At 43.3% G+C, this 17,011-nt stretch overlaps 1 long non-coding RNA gene across 1 annotated transcript; it reads left to right on the top strand.

The window, feature by feature from the left end:
• Nucleotides 1-80: 80 nt before the first annotated feature.
• On the top strand, nucleotides 81-15,682 carry LOC121057919. Its single transcript, XR_005814019.1, has 3 exons — nucleotides 81-170; nucleotides 5,732-5,860; nucleotides 13,058-15,682. It is a non-coding gene; the product is annotated as an uncharacterized LOC121057919 (long non-coding RNA).
• Nucleotides 15,683-17,011: the final 1,329 nt, after the last annotated feature.

Below are 17,011 nucleotides of genomic sequence, written 5' to 3'. Positions count from 1 at the left end.
CAAAAAATGTTTTTGATGTGAATATCTGAACCTGCAAGTGGTGCAAAGGCAGGTTAAAGGGCTGATGAAGCTTGTGATTATTTTTTTTCTGTTTTGTAGGTAGCTGAAGGTGATAACTCTTCCACTGTTGAGCATCAGAGAAATCCCAGGAGTTCCTAAATTTGCCACAGGTAGGAAAAACTTTTATTAAAGTTGTTGCTGGAAAAGTTATGGCAAAATCACCTGTTTTGGTTCACTAAACAAAACTGTTGTGCTTTTATTCCAACTGTGGAATAGAAGGGGAACAGGCTACTTGGCGATGTCACCAGTTTGGGACTGTGGATTTTTGTATTGTCTTTTCAGCTAAGTAAGACACTTGCAGGATTACATAGTTTACCGAGTATCAAAATAAGCCTAATTGTCCAAATTTCTCTCTATATATAATACATTATGCTTGAATCCCCTTCCTGTAGATCTATGAAAACAATAAATAAAAAAGTCACTGTTCTGGGTAGAGAATGCAACTCTCCTGCTAACTTCAAAAGACAAAACAGGAAATGTCATTTTGAAGTAATGCTAAAGCCCCAGCACAACTCCAGTCTGAGATTGTTTGCCACCAGATCAAACAGAAAGCTGGGACCATACCAGCTTTAGGAAGCAGAGCTCAGCTCTCCGGGAATCGTAACAAAGCTATATGTACTCCAGAATGAGACCAGTTTCTCAGGGCTGTTAAGTCCTGGGTATTCTCAGTAACCAGACTTTCAGGTTCCCAAAATACTGACAGACCAGTCCAGCAAATCCAAAGCAGTTTCTAATGAAGGTATTTTCCTTTGAAATCTGACCAAAGGCTCACTTCCCATATTTTCCCTGAGAGATCCACAGACCATAAATTTGAGTGTACTGCCAGCTTTGGTAGACGCAAGTTTCCGAAGGCTGCTGGTCCTGTAGCACTTAAACTAAATTCCCTGTCACATAATTCGTGTCTTCTCTGCCTGTGATGTGAAATCCCTGCATCCTGCTAGCTGAGAATATGGGGGAAACTTGCCTCTGTTGTTGGAAGCTAGTATATTTCCATGAAGCATTTATGGTTTGGTTCATTGCATTCTTCCAGTGTTTTCCTGGAACAAATTCAGCAGCTCTAATTCTGCCTCGTGTGCTTAGGTGGCAAATGCTGCAGGGCACAGCCTGGCACACCAAATGTGTGCATGCAGTACTGAGCCCTATTTGCAGCTGAGTCGTTATGCCTGAAGGCTACCACGAAACTCCAGACTCTCAGTGAGCCTTGTATGCTTGGCTTAGGTATGTTTTGCACCACGTCACAGATAATACATCACACCTAGCTGAAAAGGCTTTGATACTTCACTTAGGATCTCATGTAGCTACAGAAATGACACGGAGGGGAGTTGCTGCCTATTGCACCAGGACAGAGCTTTGCCTCAAAGCAGCTGCTGCATGTTGTGCTGTGATGACTTCAGCTGTTCCCAATAGGGCTATTTGCTTGTTTAGATTTACTTAGTCTTGGATCTGAGTTACCTGTGCTAGACTGTGCAATGCAGGAAAACCAGGCTCACTACCCAGGTATGAAACATCCAAGACTGTGCACAGATAGCCTTGCCTTGACAGGATGGGCTTTGGTGCCAGAGTTTTTTCAGTGGTTTAGGTGTTGTCCAGTTTTTCAGGTAATAAAGAAGTGCTTTAAGGCATAATTTGATGGAAGCTAAAACCAATAACCTACCTTTCAGGTGGGCTTCTGCAGTAGGTGGGAGGTGATAGCATGGTGGAAAGTATGTAGGTATTTGCTTGTAGGCTACAACTGCTCGAAGGCTGGCTTCCTGCCTTCCTTCAGTCATCCTAATCCAGGCTAGGGTACTGAAGAATACACTTAGCATTTTACAGCACCATAGAAAATACTTGAAGATTTGTACTGAAGGCAGAACTTTGTCAATCTTGTGGAAAGTATTTTTATTCCTAGGGGTCTTGGTAAGTCTTGGATTTTGCTGATATCTTAGTGTGTGGAGAGCTGATTGTCTAATGATCAGAATGATCTCTGAGCATATAGTATCTCCACATCTCACACACTTAAATGTGTGCTATTTTTTTTCCCTGTTTTGTTTGTTAGGATGCCTTCAAGAGGCATCTTATAAATGGGGAATCTGGCCAAAGGAAAATGAAGTCCAAGACTGCATAAGCCTGATGAAGGGGGAAGTGAGAGCTCAGCCATGGATTCCGTAGTCTGTCCTTCTCCCCTCCTCGGTACACATCATTAGCAGTCTTGTTATTCTACAGAGCAAGTATCCAGATGAATTGTGAGTTAGAAAGGAGAGAAAGGATATAGAATAATGTTTTAAGCCCCAGAACAGGTCACTTCAAACGATGAACAGTTTTTGTTTTGTTGGAATTCTTTCCAACATTGCCAGTGCTCATGCTGCTCTTTACATGAACAAAAGGCTCGTCTATTCTGGGTTGCAGTGCAGCATTTTTTGCCTGCCCTAAATTCACTTAATTTTAACTTAATCACTCCATATTTTTTCATGTTTCTGTGAGGCTACCATGTTGCTGTCTCAGCAGTAATAGTGAGAAGTTGAAAGAAGTTAATCGTGCTGCGTAGCTCAATGCCTTATGGTTTATTATTAAGAATAAAGACAAGTACTCCACTATTTAATCTCTAATGTGCAGTTAACTTAATTCCTAATCCTCTAAAGAGATGGTGTTCTTCCTAATGCTTTGGCTTCTGCCTTGCTTTCAAGCTGTGTGTGAAACTTAAAAGCCAAAATACTCAGTGCTGAGAAAATTTTAATAAATGCATGCATAAGTCAGTCTGTATTTGCTTCTGTTTAAACATTCAGGGAGAGAAGTTTTCCTCTTACTAGAGTGCCTGATTGAAATGAATGCTTAGGGGGCTGCTTTCCTGTTCTTGTGCTACTGACGCCTGGTGCAGCGCAGACAGCCCGGACTGATACGGGATTAGCTTAGTTCTCTGCTCTAAGTGTTGGTAACTGTCTAAAATACCTTTCTCCTTGTCTGCTAGTTCTTTTCTTAGCCTGGCCACCTCCTCCTCCCTATTATTTTCATAGTTCCATGCTAGATCTGACTGAGTATTCACTGAGGACATGTGGGCTGTGCTACAAGTTAATAAGCTTCTGCAAGCTGTTAGTTCTTTACAGTGATAGTTTTCTTTATTTTCAGTGTATTATGGTGCGGTGGCATTTAATAAACAAGCTTCAGCTGCAGAGTTTTGGCATTGTGCTTTCACTCATGGAAAACCTTGCACTCGTCCCTGTTCACTCTTCATCTATAAGCCTGGGTATGAGCCCCAGAATTGCCCAGACAACATCCGTGCTCAGGTTATGTTTTCAGACTGCATGTAGATGCCAAAAGCCTGTTGTTTTGGTATTTTGTTTTCATTGCCTCTCCTTTTCAGGTATGTTTAACTTCAGCCTCTTCCAATCTTCCTGTTTTACTAGTATCCCTCACATTTGTTTTATTCCACTCAGCTAATTGGATTAATGCACTTAGTGTATTTATTGCACAGTATTGATTTGATAATACCTCTTCCACTCTTCACCATAATCTCTTATTTTCTTGGACAACACTAAATGCTTCTCCACCCCCACCTTTGCACTTAGACTTCATGGGTAAGATCACAGCAGTGATTAAACCCCCCTGAAGCTAATCATGCTCTGCCCTGCAGGCCCGGTGTGCCTGGCTGACTTCTCCTTAGCCTTCAGTGCTTAGGAAAGTGTTGGATAATGCTTTCAATAGCTGCTCAGTGCTAATGTAGATGATCTCACAAGATTTGAGGCTTGTGTTTTTGCAAGTGGTTAGTCACTTGAGTGCTTAGCTTTGGTGCCTTTGGGGGAGGTTAAATACCTCAAATATTTGCTTGCCGGTGCTTACTTTTCAATGTTCAAACTTCTGGCGAGAGCTCAGCATCCAAATTCCCCGATGACCTGTGAAAATCTATGCCTAAGTGTCTAAAGCATGCAAGTCTAAAGCTTTCCTAGAGTCAAGAATTGTTTGCAACATGCAAAGTCTGATTCACTGGAATTATCAGTGGCTTTCCAGAAATTATGGCAAAACAGAGCCTGTGTTGATCCCCTCTGTTGTTGTTTGACAGTCAGGTGCGTGTTCAAGTATGTGCGTGCTATGCAGAGTTTTCAGCTTCACGTGTATCTTTATTTTTATCCCCAGTTCCTGAAAAAAACATGTTCATTATATAGACCCCCCCCTATAAAAACCTGAAATGGTGTGCTGGGCTGGACAGTGGTTTTCCCCAGCTTCTCAACGGAGCTGAGGCTTCCTCCTACCTCATCTGCCTTTGCTTGCCTTCGTGTGGCCGTGCTGAGCGCAGCCGAGGCCTCATGTGCTGCCGAGGCCGTCTGAGGCTGGTCCTGTGCAAGGAGCTACTTGCGCACAGGATCCTGGCAGTTCTCCCATCTCCTTCAAAACAGCAGCACGATGATGAAATAGTTTGGTGCAGAGGGAATGGGAAGCAAAATGGTCTGCCTGCCCCTTTTTGGAGTTGAGCTGGCACTTTGGAAATAGGGCTTCCTCCGCTCAGAGAGGTTGTGTAGCCCAGAGCAGAAGTTAATGCTCTCTCAAGCAGAGAGCGTGCTCTCCAGGTGTAGGCAGTTTTATTTTCTGTCTCACTCTGCAGTTGTTGCTGAGTGTTAAAAGATATTTTCATTATACTAAGGCAGTTGTAAGACATTACCTCCGTTTGACAGCTTCTACACCAGCTTGCTGCTCTCATCAAACAGATGCATTTCTTTACTCTCAATATCAACTCGTCACTTTTCTGAGATCCAAAGCTGTGACATGAGGAGAGGACCATCAGAAAGTAACAGGCTGTGTACACAAGGCATCTGGAAATGCTGTCACACGGGTACCAAAGGAAGGTGGGATTGTGAGGGGATTTCTGTGTGTGTGCTCTATATGACAATACATTGACTGCAATTTTAAGTTAAAAAGAAATCCTCTTGAGGCTAAAACTGCAACCCAGGACAGCGAGTTCCTTGGGGTAATTTGCTTGTGTTAGTGGGGAGTTAGAGCCCCTAACTCTCCCTGGAGACTGGCAGGGAGTTTTTGTTTTTGTTTTTTTTAAAGGAAAAAAAAAAGGCGGGGAAGAGAAGCTTGCAGTCTCTGCTTGCCTCTTGCCCCTTTCGAAGCCAGGCAGTGTCATACCTCCTGTAGAAAAAGAAGCTGAGCCAAAGCAATCTCTCTAGAGACAGTTGCACGTTGGGGTTTTATAGCCTCACCTTCTACAGCTTATCCTGAGCCAGCCTCCCCCTGTATGAGGCCGTGACCTATTTAACTCCAGACCCAGCAGGGAGGCGAGTGCTGGGTTAGGGCGCTGGGTTTGGGTTGTGCTGGGCTTGCTTGCTGCTGTGTGTTCCCATGTGGCCTTCTGCTTCCATGATGCAACTCAGGTAGTGCTTCATCTTGAAAGCTCAGCATTGGTGCGTTTTTTACATTCAGCAGACAAATACCTCATCAGTGCTTTGAGGTGCTGCCATAAGTTGGTTTCATGACAGCTTTGAGGAAGGAAAGAGTTGGGATGGTTTTTTTTGCTTAAAAATGTTGCTTGAGTAAAAGTAACTCCTCTTCCAAGTGAGTTTCTGCTGTCTGTAATGCTTCTTCCAGCTTCTCTCCAACTCCAGAGCAGGCTGTCAACAATTATCTGTCGCTTTCTTTCTTTTTCTTCTTCCAAAGCATTTTCCAGGTTAACTTCCTTCCCCCTCCCTTTCTGCAGGATACCTGTTCTCTGGGAGCCCCGTGGGATACTTGGCACAGCCTCAGCACCCGGAGGAGGGCAGTGGGACCCGGGCTGAGAGAGCTCACAGCAGCAGCTGGCTCAGCCCCGTTCAGCAGGATTTTGGGGGTGATTGCTAGTGATTTCCACGCAGCCTGGGGACAGGGATTAGCAACCAGTCCTTTTGCATCTGGGGGGCTGGAGCTGTGCCTTCGGGGCAGGAGTTGCCAAGCAGCGAGGCTGCTTGCCAAGCTGCAAAGAGGAGGGAAGGGCCTGGGGAACTATGTGGGGCTTCGGGAGGCAGGAGGGCATTAGGTCGGATGGTACATGAGCTGGCTTTGTTGGAGCAGTGATGGATGTATTTAAGAAGACAGACCATTTGGAACAGGCTGGAACTCCTGTCTAGGACCGAGCAGAGGCCTAAGAAAGGTAGGGCAGGGTGCCTTTTGTCTGTTACCATCTAAAAAAGGCTAATGCCTGAAATAACTCTGATTTTCATCCAGAGTGAGTGTAAATGCGTTTCTGATTGTGTTGTGTTTGCTGTCTGACTTGAGCTCTGTCGCCATATAGGGCAGGAGAGTAGTGGCCTCTGCTAGAGTTGTTGGGAATGAAGGGTTTTGAGAGTGTAAAATAGCTTGTCTTTTAATAAGGCTGCTTCCTTTTGAGCTGGGAAGAAAGCAAATATTAGCTGCTGCTTCAATGGCTTAAGCATATCTGAACTTCGTTTTGCAACATCTCATTTCATGTCCCCTGTAGCCTTGCACAGTATCAGTACTGCTGTCATCATCAGGTGCTGGATGGTTGGAAGTGTTAGCAGCGGAGCTACTTCAATACTGAAAAGCAAAGTGTCAGACCCTGCAGCGCAACGCATGACAAATGGCTTCTGCAGGCTCTTCAAGTTAAAGCTAAGGGACCTTGGCCCTTTATTTTAGGATGAGCTTGGACATGTGGCACTAATGCTAGTTGTGGTTGTGTGCAGTTACTAGTGTAATGGCAGATGAAACCATTTTGTCTTAGGAAATTTCCTGTTTTCTGTGCTGTAATCCACAGTGACAAGTCTGAGGAAATGGGTTACTCAACACAACAAAACCCTGTCTGATGAGAGTTTTCTTAGGAGCTCTAGATCCCAAGCTAGATTACAGAGGAGGAGGACGTGCTATTGTAGCCATGTTCCCATGAGAGCACCCGTGTGATCCTTGTTTTCTATTGACCGCAACTGTAACCTGCAGAACTCTGCACAGAAATAATCCTACTGTGAGCTGCTTTTGATGCCAAGAGATGATTCTCAAATTGTGCAACTCCCTGTTTTCTATTCAAAGATTGTGCCTGAGTTGTCTTTCTGCATTTGATCCACTGAACCTTTCTCTTTTTGTTTCTTTTTTTTTTTTGCCAGTTTCTGTTGCTTTTCTACTATGCGCTTCAGAGACTGAAAATAGCTACACTGCTGAGAATGAGTAGGGAGGCAGAAAAGCAGCTGGAAAAATTGCTAGTTGTATCTGCCTAACCTTAGCCATTATTTGACAAAATAAACCTTTTTCATTTCCTTTCCTTGTGACGATTTCTCTCTGACCAAAGTTTTGCTTTTATTGCTTTATTAATAAATCTATTTACCCCTCAGTGGAGAGGATTACTTACTACTCTAATTTGCTAATTCTTCACACCTTTTTTTTTTAACAGTGTAATAGCTGATAGCCTGTTGTTTATGGGAGGCCCAGTCTTGGGCTGCAGCTAACTCGTGAGCTGTGAACAAATGTTTTTCTAGTCTGGGAACTGTCTTAAAACAGCAGTGCAATGCTCATGAAATGGGAGTATAAGCTAATTTATAACATACTGTTCTTCTGTTGTGATGAACTAAATACTTCGCAAGGCAACTGAGCACCTCCAACCAGCTCAGCTGCCTGCATCCGATGTGTGTAGCTGTGGGTGGAAGTTCTGGTGGTGTTTCTGAACAGAGTGCAAACAGGCTTGTTACTGCCTGGCTGTATTCACATCACTGGGTAGAAATAAGTCTCTGTCAAACCGCACTGCTTTGTAGTGGCTGACCTTGTTTAAAAACCTGAACTTACAAAATAGGTTTTGTTTCTGACAGTAGTTTCTTGGCAAGTTAAGTCATGCTTGGCAAGTACCTGAGGGGCAGGAACATCCTCTGGTAGAACTTAGTATCGGCCTGTTTAAGGTGAGTACCACTTCAGCTCAGCAGAAGGGAGCCTTATGAGGTGCTTAATCAAGGGATTGGTATCAACTTTTGGGAAACGAAACAACCGTACATTCTCATTAAATAAATATAATTGAAAAGCTGCAGTACTGTATATTTTTGGTATACTTTGCCTGTAAAATGTCTTGAAGTTTGATGCAAGCTCTGGAGGAGTATTTACCAGAGAATGTATTCCCCATATAATGAGTTGTCTCGTGGCTTCAGTTAGGTTAGATGGAAATACAGAAGTCCTTAAACAGGGGAAGTGGCTGGGGACACCAACCTGCCAGGGCATGCTGCTGGGTAAGTTAGGCTGACAGTTGTCTTTGTGCCGCCTGTGGTTTATGTGTAAGTCTAGCACCAGACTGTCTAAGCAACATAAAAGTGATTATGATTTTAAGAGCCATGAAAGATGTATTAAGAGCCAGGTTATAACAAAAATGGAAAAGTTTACATAAATGGAAGCGTCTGGTTGCACAAAAATAACAGCTAACAGGTGGTTAGTACTAACAAGGTAAATAGAAATAAATTATGGTTTGGATGCAGTGCTGTTGCCTTGTTGAAGATACCTAGCAATTTAATAAACTCCAGGAACATAACAAATTCCTAAGGGCCCGGTCCCGCAATGCACTCTGCAAATGGATTTAATTGAATTGTAATGAGGCTAGTTATGGACAACTGTTCCACTTACATGCAGCTTATTGCAGGATTAGGTTTAAACTCCTCAGTACAACATATGTGTTACTTTAAAATTAAAAATTTCGAGCTTTGGGGTGGGCTTGTAGTCTTCAAAACCTATGAGGTTGACAGTATACTGAAAATGGTGGCATGCTCTGTGTTCCCGTTATAAGCAAGCAACTCCATTAATAAGGAATATGTTCCTACATCCTTAAATAGCCAAACTTCTGACTGTGAGAGAGATCATTCTGAACAAGATGGTTTTTTATATTCCTGGAAGTGTTTGCATATTGACAGTTTTAAAAGAGCAACAAACACCTTCAAATATTTGTTTAGAAATAAAATTGGCTATAGGGCTGGCTAATGTTGAGGATTGGGATCCAATTATGTGACATATCAAAGGAGACTGGCAAGCTCAATTCCCTGGATGGGAGCTTTGAGGGAAGATGTAGTCCCACAATGGCAACTTGTGCCACACAATACAATTTTCATCCTGAGATGTTTTCTCTGGAGGTGAGAAGCATGTTTTAGTAAAATGTATGATTTTGTCATCTTTTAGGTGGAAAGCAGGCAAAGTTTGAGGCTTCTATATGAAGCATGAGTTGAAGTCATTTAACCTACATCCTGCATATCAAATACTTTTCTTCTCACTGCAGACACAGTATTTGTCCAGTTCTAAGTAACTTGCTCTCAAGCTTATGTATAAACCTCTGCTGAAATATAACACTATAATTAGTGCCCAACTATTTTTAAATAGGTAAAAATGACCTATCAATACATTATAAACAGAGATAACTGAATATTTTATTAATGTTTTCTGAAAACGTCAATTATTTCTATTTGGATATCAATTAGTTTGCTTTTAAACAGAATTCAGAGTAGTAGCATTCAATTCACTTACTCTAAATTAGATGGCAGTATGTTTCACTTAATATAAATTGTGTGATTACTTACAATCAGTTTAAATCGATAAGTTTGTGATGGATTTTTACCCTGTGCAGTGGTTTCCCAGTAATAAATCCCTTGTTTAGTCCAGAAGGCATCGCTTCTTTTGGCAGCTTTCCACGCGTTTCAGTAATGAGTATTGGATAGGCACAGTTTTAACAAATCAGCGTTTAAGAAAAAAAGTCCCTGTAGAGGATAAATGCATTAAAAAAAATCAATTTAACTCAACTAGCCCCAATCCAAATGAACAGAATACTCAGCTTTAAGAATCTTAGAGGCTGTTCCTTGTGGCAGATCCTTGTACGTATTCTGGCCTAATAATTTTAAATTTATTAATCAGAATGCTTTGTCTGTAGTTGAAGGGTTGGAAACTTTGCTGTAACTTTACAAAATCCGTGGAGGATAGGTGCAGAACGTTATTTTAGTTTGCTTGAGTCACGAGCTTGGTTGACTTGTTCCTGAGGTCGTGCCGCCAATCTGCAGAAAACATTGTCTTTACCCCACAAGAGAAGGCTAATGTGAACCAGAGGAGTTGTTCGGGAAAAATTGCATTGAGGCCGCAGAGCATAATAGAAGACATCCTCTCATCTCCAAAACCGTTTGTTTGGATTTGGATTTTAATGGGAGTAGGGGAAAGAGCTCCAAAAGCATTGGTAAGGCAGCAGTCACCTATGGATGGTGACGCCCTGGTTTTTGTGGATCACTTTGAAGTGATAGCTTGCTGGTGAGATGAGTGGGAAAGCTGCTTGTGATCTCCTACAAGATGAAGGAAGACACGGGCACTAGTGGTGATGGAGCACAGTGAAAGCCAGCCCGGCTGTGGCACTGCACTGGCAGGAATGACAGCCTCCAGCCTTCCTTACTGTTGAAAATCATGGTGGAAAATCTGTTGGTCTACAGCATATACTCAATTTAATCACATGGGAATGGCTTTAGTAATTAATTGAACCAGAGTGCAGAAATCAATTTTCATCTTTCTGGAATGGAAAGCTGCTTCTAGGCCAGGAAGCTGTTCCCCATCTCTCCTGTGAGCTCTATTCTCAGACTCATTTATGCTGTAGTGTGAATATACGTATGCTCAGTCTTTCTCCCATTTCATGCTTCAGCTCCTGGTTATAAAAGGCACACACTAACAGAGTGTTGCTTCCCAAGCCTGAGCAGACTTCATGAAGCAATTCTTAGATGAAATAAAGCATGGAAATGAATTAGTGAAATTCTGAGCTTCAAAGACCACCAAAAAAGCCAGGCAGGGCCGAGCACTGCAAGGTCAGGCAGTTGGGAGGCAGCAAAGTTGTGAAGATCCGCAGGAAGCGAGCAATGCAGCATAAAGCACCTGGTTGTTTTGGTGTTAGCATGGTAGGTTAGGGCTAACTTGGATAAAACCTCTGAACTTTAATGCAAGCATCAAGGTTGAAAATGTACCATTGTTGGAGGCTCCTCTGAGGAACAGGTAACTGTTGAACCACCTGTGGCAAGACTGCACAGACAACTCTCTGGGAAACCCCATGGAGCAGCTGAGCCTTTCCCTAGGATAAAACTTCAGCTTTCTGCTGCAGCGCCCCGAGTGACAGCCCGGGCCGTTGGCTAACCAGCCATCAGGGGAGGTGTGTGCTCTGCAGCAGCGAGCCCCACGCAGGTGCCTCCTGACTGCCTTGCCTCTGGGCTGGCCGTGTTTCACCTGCTGGCTGCTGTTCCTCTGTATGCATCGGTCCATTTTTCATGCTATTCTTGAGCACTCGGGTTGTTTAGGAAGCAAGTGGCAATCATGGAGCTCCTGCAGGCAGAAGGGTGGTGAAGGGACATTTAACAGCTTGGGCTGCGTTTTGTTTTTAAGGGATCTGGTGGCTGCCTTGGCAAGAAATAGTAACTGTTTGTGGCTATTTCTCTTCAGCAGAACAAAGTGTGCTGGGTTGTACGTTCTGGTCCTTCATCTGTTTTCCCTGGGATGGCGCAGGGGTTCTTAGCGTTTGTTAATAGACTAACCTACAATCTCCACATATGTGCTCTGTGTGTTTGCGCCAGGCTTGTGCCCCAGGCCTTTCTCCTGCTGCTTTTTCAGAAATATGTTATTAGTCCCTCAACATGAAGGATTATTTTTTATCTGGGCTACCTAAGTGCTCTAATTTGTAAAGTAATTTCCACTGAATTCAGGTCTTGCATCAAGGCTAACGCCAAAAGAGCTATTCAAGGTGTGCATGCATGTATATAATTTTATGCTTTTAATTCATTTGATTTAGCTGAGGCTATTAGATTCCTGTTGTTCACAGTATGGCTGACTATTTGTGGACTACATAAATTAAATATTCCTTTCCTGGTACTGGGTAACATAACAATTAAAACTACTTAATAATATTCTCCCATATGATTGCGTCACGTGCTCTTTAATCTCAGAAATATTTCACAGGGGTAAGGTGCAATGTTACCACCCCCATCCCCTCCGCCCCAATTTTTCCTTAAATGGCCCAAAGTCATATTGCACTCTGATGCAGTTGGCTAACAAACATGATGGCTGAACTAATAAAGTCCTAAAGACCAAATCTGTAGTCAAGTCCTCCCATGCAATGACTTCGCTAACCTTTTTTTTCCACTATACGGACTTACTAGCCAGCAAAGAACAACATCAAAAATTGCGTGTCACATTTTTGGGATCTAAGATTACTTCAGAATCAGTCATTTTCTTTTAATGAGGATGGACCCTCTTCCCAATAGCAATGCTCCTGGACTCCAATATAAAACAATTTGTATTGTTGCCCAGGGAAGTGGTTGAGTCACCATCCCTGGAGGTCTTTAAAAGACGTTTAGATGTAGAGCTTAGTGATATGGTTTAGTGGAGGACTTGTGGACTTGTTGGTGTTAGGTCAGAGGTTGGACTGGGTGATCTTGGAGGTCTCTTCCAACCTAGATGATTTTGTGATTCTTAGGTGAGCCATTTTAATTTATTTTTGGTGAATAGCTTAATGATAACCAACTAATGAGACCACTGCGCATGTCGAGAACTTATGCTTGTTCTGATAGGAATTGACTCTTGTGTGATAGTGTATTTTTTCTATCCTGCTTTGCTTGTGTGCCAAATGGTAGTTGTGTTCCATGCTCATCTCTCATGCTGTTTTTCAAAAGCTTCTGATGGTGGATATCACACTTGAATGCTAGCCGAATCTGTATGTATTCTATCATTTGTGGAATTAATATTAAAAAAGTGTATGCAAATTAATTTCTTCTGTATATCCATTGGAACTTTAAATTTAGGGGGAAAACATTTGTCCATGTTACTATCATCAGTCCTCTCATGTTAAAAGATTTGTTGCATCTCCCTGTTACTTCTAAATCTAGAAAGCTATCTAGATCTGGAGGGTGTAATTTTACTCTTAAAAACAGGGATGTGGTAGACTAGACCAAACTGGCTATTTGCAAGGAACACCTCTGGAGCAGCTGTAGTTGATGCACAAAGATCTACTATGGTATTTCTTCCTTCTGACTGCGTGTACTAAGGAATTGTCTTTCCATTTCAGTCTGCCTGCAAATCCGTCTCCTCGGGCTGCTGCACTGGAGTTTCAGAGTGGAGAAAACTTCCTATCCTGAACACTTGTAAAGGATTTGTTTTTTCTAAAGTTTCAGTAGGAGTGATTAATTGCTTTGTCACAGGCCGTAACATGGACATGTGCTCTTAAGTAGTCATCTTTCTCACTCGTATACAGTAACCATCAGAAAACTTCTCTTTGTGTCCAAGACAATTCACGGGGAGCTAACAAGCCTGCTCTCCCACTCGTAAACTTCAGTTTCAACATCGCGTGTGAGACATGTGAAAAGTGGCCCACAGCCTGTATCTCCTGGCTTCTGTGTGCCAGGGCACGGGGAGGTTTGTGTCCAACTTGCAGTGTGTGTGGCAGGGAGTCAGTCACTTCCACTCGAATGGAAACTGGTTTTGAAAAATACTTGCCCGAGAGCAAAGCTGGAAGTAATTATAGCACATGAGACCAAAGTTGGAACCGTTGCTGATAGGCAATGAAAAACAACTGTCCGTTGAAGGCAGTGCCCATCCTTTTCTCTTTATCACAGTGTCTGGTTTAGTCGGTTGGCAGTAATCGCAGCAGTTAGCATTTCTCAGCGTTGGAGCCTTTCAGGTTTCATTCCTTCAGTGCCATAACTACTGGACTTCCTGACCTGTGCTTTAAAGCCCCTCTTGAGGTGTTGCAAGGCGATAGTTTAGGGAAGAAATATGTTCATTACGCTCGCTTTTACTCCTTTTTTCTCTGCTTATGGAATCTACAGCAATTGCACAATAGCAACTGATAAGGAGCCCTGTGATCTTAAGTGGAGTTACAGTGACGTACACAAGCCTGTCGCAGTGGTGCCTAAGGGTTTGCAGTTACCTTCAGCATATTTACTGCATCCAAAGCAGGCCGGATGAAAATGGATTCTTGGGGTGGGTATTCACCGGGCATATATCCATGCTGCCATCTTTGCTTCTTTTTGGTATTGCTCAAGACCATTTGTCAGTGCATCACAGTTCAACGTGCTATTTTTCTTCCTTTGCCTTTTATCTGAGCCAATGCCTGCAAAAAGTTTTGCATAAGGCTGTTAGCAAAATTCCTACCCATAGCCACCTACGCTCCTGCTGAAGCCTCTGGCTGAGCAATCCTGCTGACTTCGGTAGGAAAGGCAGCAGCTACAGACTGCAGCTGAATCCTGAGAGGTAACAAGTCTGCAGTCAGGCTGTGACTCCCAACAGAAGCAGTTAATAAACTCGTCACCCAGGAAGGATGTGTGTGCTTAGTGGGTGCAGGATGCCCTGAACAGTGGGGCACGGGTCTCCTCTCCCAGCTCCCTTTGCAAACTGGTGTGGAACAGTGCATCTGGCACATTGTTAAGCACTTTGTGATGCAAGGCTGGTCCTTTGCTCTCTAAAGCTGCTTTGTGTGAACAGACTGTATGCTTTCCCCTGGCCCTTGCGTGTGGCTTGAAACATGAGGATGGTTCTGGTGGAGGTACACTTGAACACCTTGAGATTAGCCATTTGGAAGTCTGATTTCTCCATGCCTTTTAGAGCAGCAGTTCTTTCCAAGGATTCATTAGTATGCTGCTGTGTCACCTCCCAAATGCTTTTCATCTTTGGGTAGCTGTGCCCGTTACTACAGGCTTGCCAAACATCTCAGATCTTTGCCATTGTTACAGCTGATCCATATTCCTATGGATGATTTTGCATTTCAGTGTTGTGAAATTTCAGAAGGGACTCAACTTGCCTTAGTCTTGCCTTCTGCTCATTAGTCGTTTCTGGAGACATCCCTGCTGAAGCATGCTGAACTCTGACAGGTAATAGGGCTGCAATCAGAGGAGGCAAAAAAGTGTTCTCTGCAAAAACTCTTCCTCCCCTTGTTCTCCTTTCTCCAAGAAAAAATACATGAGCTGGAGGATGCTGAATCCAAACAGCAGAAGGTGTTGGGTCCCGCTCACCTCCCCAGGAGAATGGGGAGTGACAGGTTTAAACTCCCTATTGCTCTCCTGGCTTGCTGGGAGAGTTGTGTACAGCCTTGTGTCAGAGGCGTGTGAATCTACCCAAATCCTGCATGTCTGTTCATGTGACAAGCAGTGTTCTTTAACCCTGGATTGGTGTGAAAGCAAGCTGCCCGAAGAAAGAACTGGAGTCAGAGGAGAAGGAAGCATTGCTCCACCAGAAGCTGGGAGGTCTCCACTCACTGCTCTTATTTTTATGCTTTCCAAAGAATGGACAGGGAGAGCGTGAGACTCCATTCATAAATAAAATCCTTTATGTAGTTTGCAAACTCAGGCAATTACATTTGTGCTCAACTAGTGTTAAGCCACTGAAGATTCAGTGCAAGTGCATTCAAATTTCCCTCTCTCCAGTCTAAAACCATTTATCTCAAGTGAGACCGGGAGGTAGCCTCTTGTGAAAATACCTGCTGGCGAACAAGTCATCTGCTAAAGAAAATAAGTGCTTCTTTTACAACAGTATTTTAAAGATTTCTGTATGTGCTTTCTTGTGAGAAAGTGTTTTCTGCAAGGATCTTGTGGTTCCTTTGGCGAGAGATGACTTGACAAATGTGCTGTCCCTGTAAACAGAACAGATGTGTTTCAAAACTGAAGTCTTTTGATCCGTGTAGAAGGGATGGATTTCCCTCCCACACACAATTGCATTCTTAGGTTAAGTTGCAAGTCTAGTGAATGAATCAAAGACTTGGCTTTAACCAGTCCCTATTTAAAAAAAAAAAAAAAAAAGAGGGGGGAAGCATTGGGATGAGGTTTACGACATTTCTTCTTCCCACCCCCCCCTCCCATCTCTTGCTGTGAAGGTGATAGTGTTAAATTTCTGTTGTCAAAACATTTGACCAGTGCCTTGGCCTCTGTGTATCTAATGACCAGTGAACTAGAGTTGAATGTGGAAGCTTACAGAAGCTTAGGTGGGAGTTTGTAGGTTAGCTACAAGACAGAGCTGCTTTTCATAGTGGCTGTGTGCTCAAATAAAATGTTTTTTTTTGTTGTTTTTTTTTTTTTTGCCACTGCTATGCTTCTTGACGTTTTGCAGCTTGCATCCTCTCTCTGCCCTCTGACTTAGAAAAAGGATTGTCTGCATGGTTTCTGCTGTGGTATGTCTTCATTTCAATTGCAATCTGTGGCTATTAGTATTCCACAAATAACCATTCAGGCACTTGCTTTTCTCAGCAAAAGGAGAACTTAAAACAAGAACGAATGTGATATTTAAGATAGATGTTTTCAGGAAAGCTTATGGGTTTTGCCCAGAGACTGCCAGACTTCCTTAGTGACCTGGCTTGATTTTATAATTGTCTCCCAATATTTTTTGCATGCAGTTTTTCTCTTTGTAACAAGGGCAGATCATCAAACTTGTGTTGTATTCTTATTTCCCTCACCGCCCGCCCCCCTAACACCACCACCATTAGGCACAGGGAGATTTCCTATTGCTTAATTACCAAAATGCAAAACGGAATTAAGTGCTTTTTCCTGAAGGAGTTGGGGTAGCTTGTATCCATGGGGACTTCAGGAGTTCAGGGTGCTAGGAGGGAGCCCGCTGCTCCTCTTGGGCTGTGGCACTCGGTAACCATCCCCTGGCTCTGTCCTGTGGCTTTCTCCTCAGCCTTGTCTTCTGACTCCAGTTCATCCATGTCGAATAAGCATGGATAAAGCTGAATTGCTGAGTCCCTGGGACTGCAGCCGAGTTGGTACGTAGCAGCTAACTCCTTGGAGAAGAGGAGCAGTTGGTGCTCGCCATGGCTGAGTGCATCTGAAGAACATAAAGGAATTTGGGATGCACAGACTGTAATGTCTTTCATCTTGCTCATGTATTACCCTACAGGATCCTTTCCGGGAGCTTTGAAATTTTTCACGATTAAATGGAGCTCTCAAGTGACCTATTCACTTGTCCTCCCGTTCCTGTGAAGGAGGGAGTCTTGGATCACTGGACTGTTAGCACGAGGACATCTTTAATGCAG

Source organism: Cygnus olor, chromosome 20 (assembly GCF_009769625.2).
Source record: "Cygnus olor isolate bCygOlo1 chromosome 20, bCygOlo1.pri.v2, whole genome shotgun sequence".
NCBI lineage: Eukaryota > Metazoa > Chordata > Aves > Anseriformes > Anatidae > Cygnus > Cygnus olor.
Note: the sequence above shows the minus strand (reverse complement) of the source record. Positions and strands in the feature narration are given on the sequence as shown.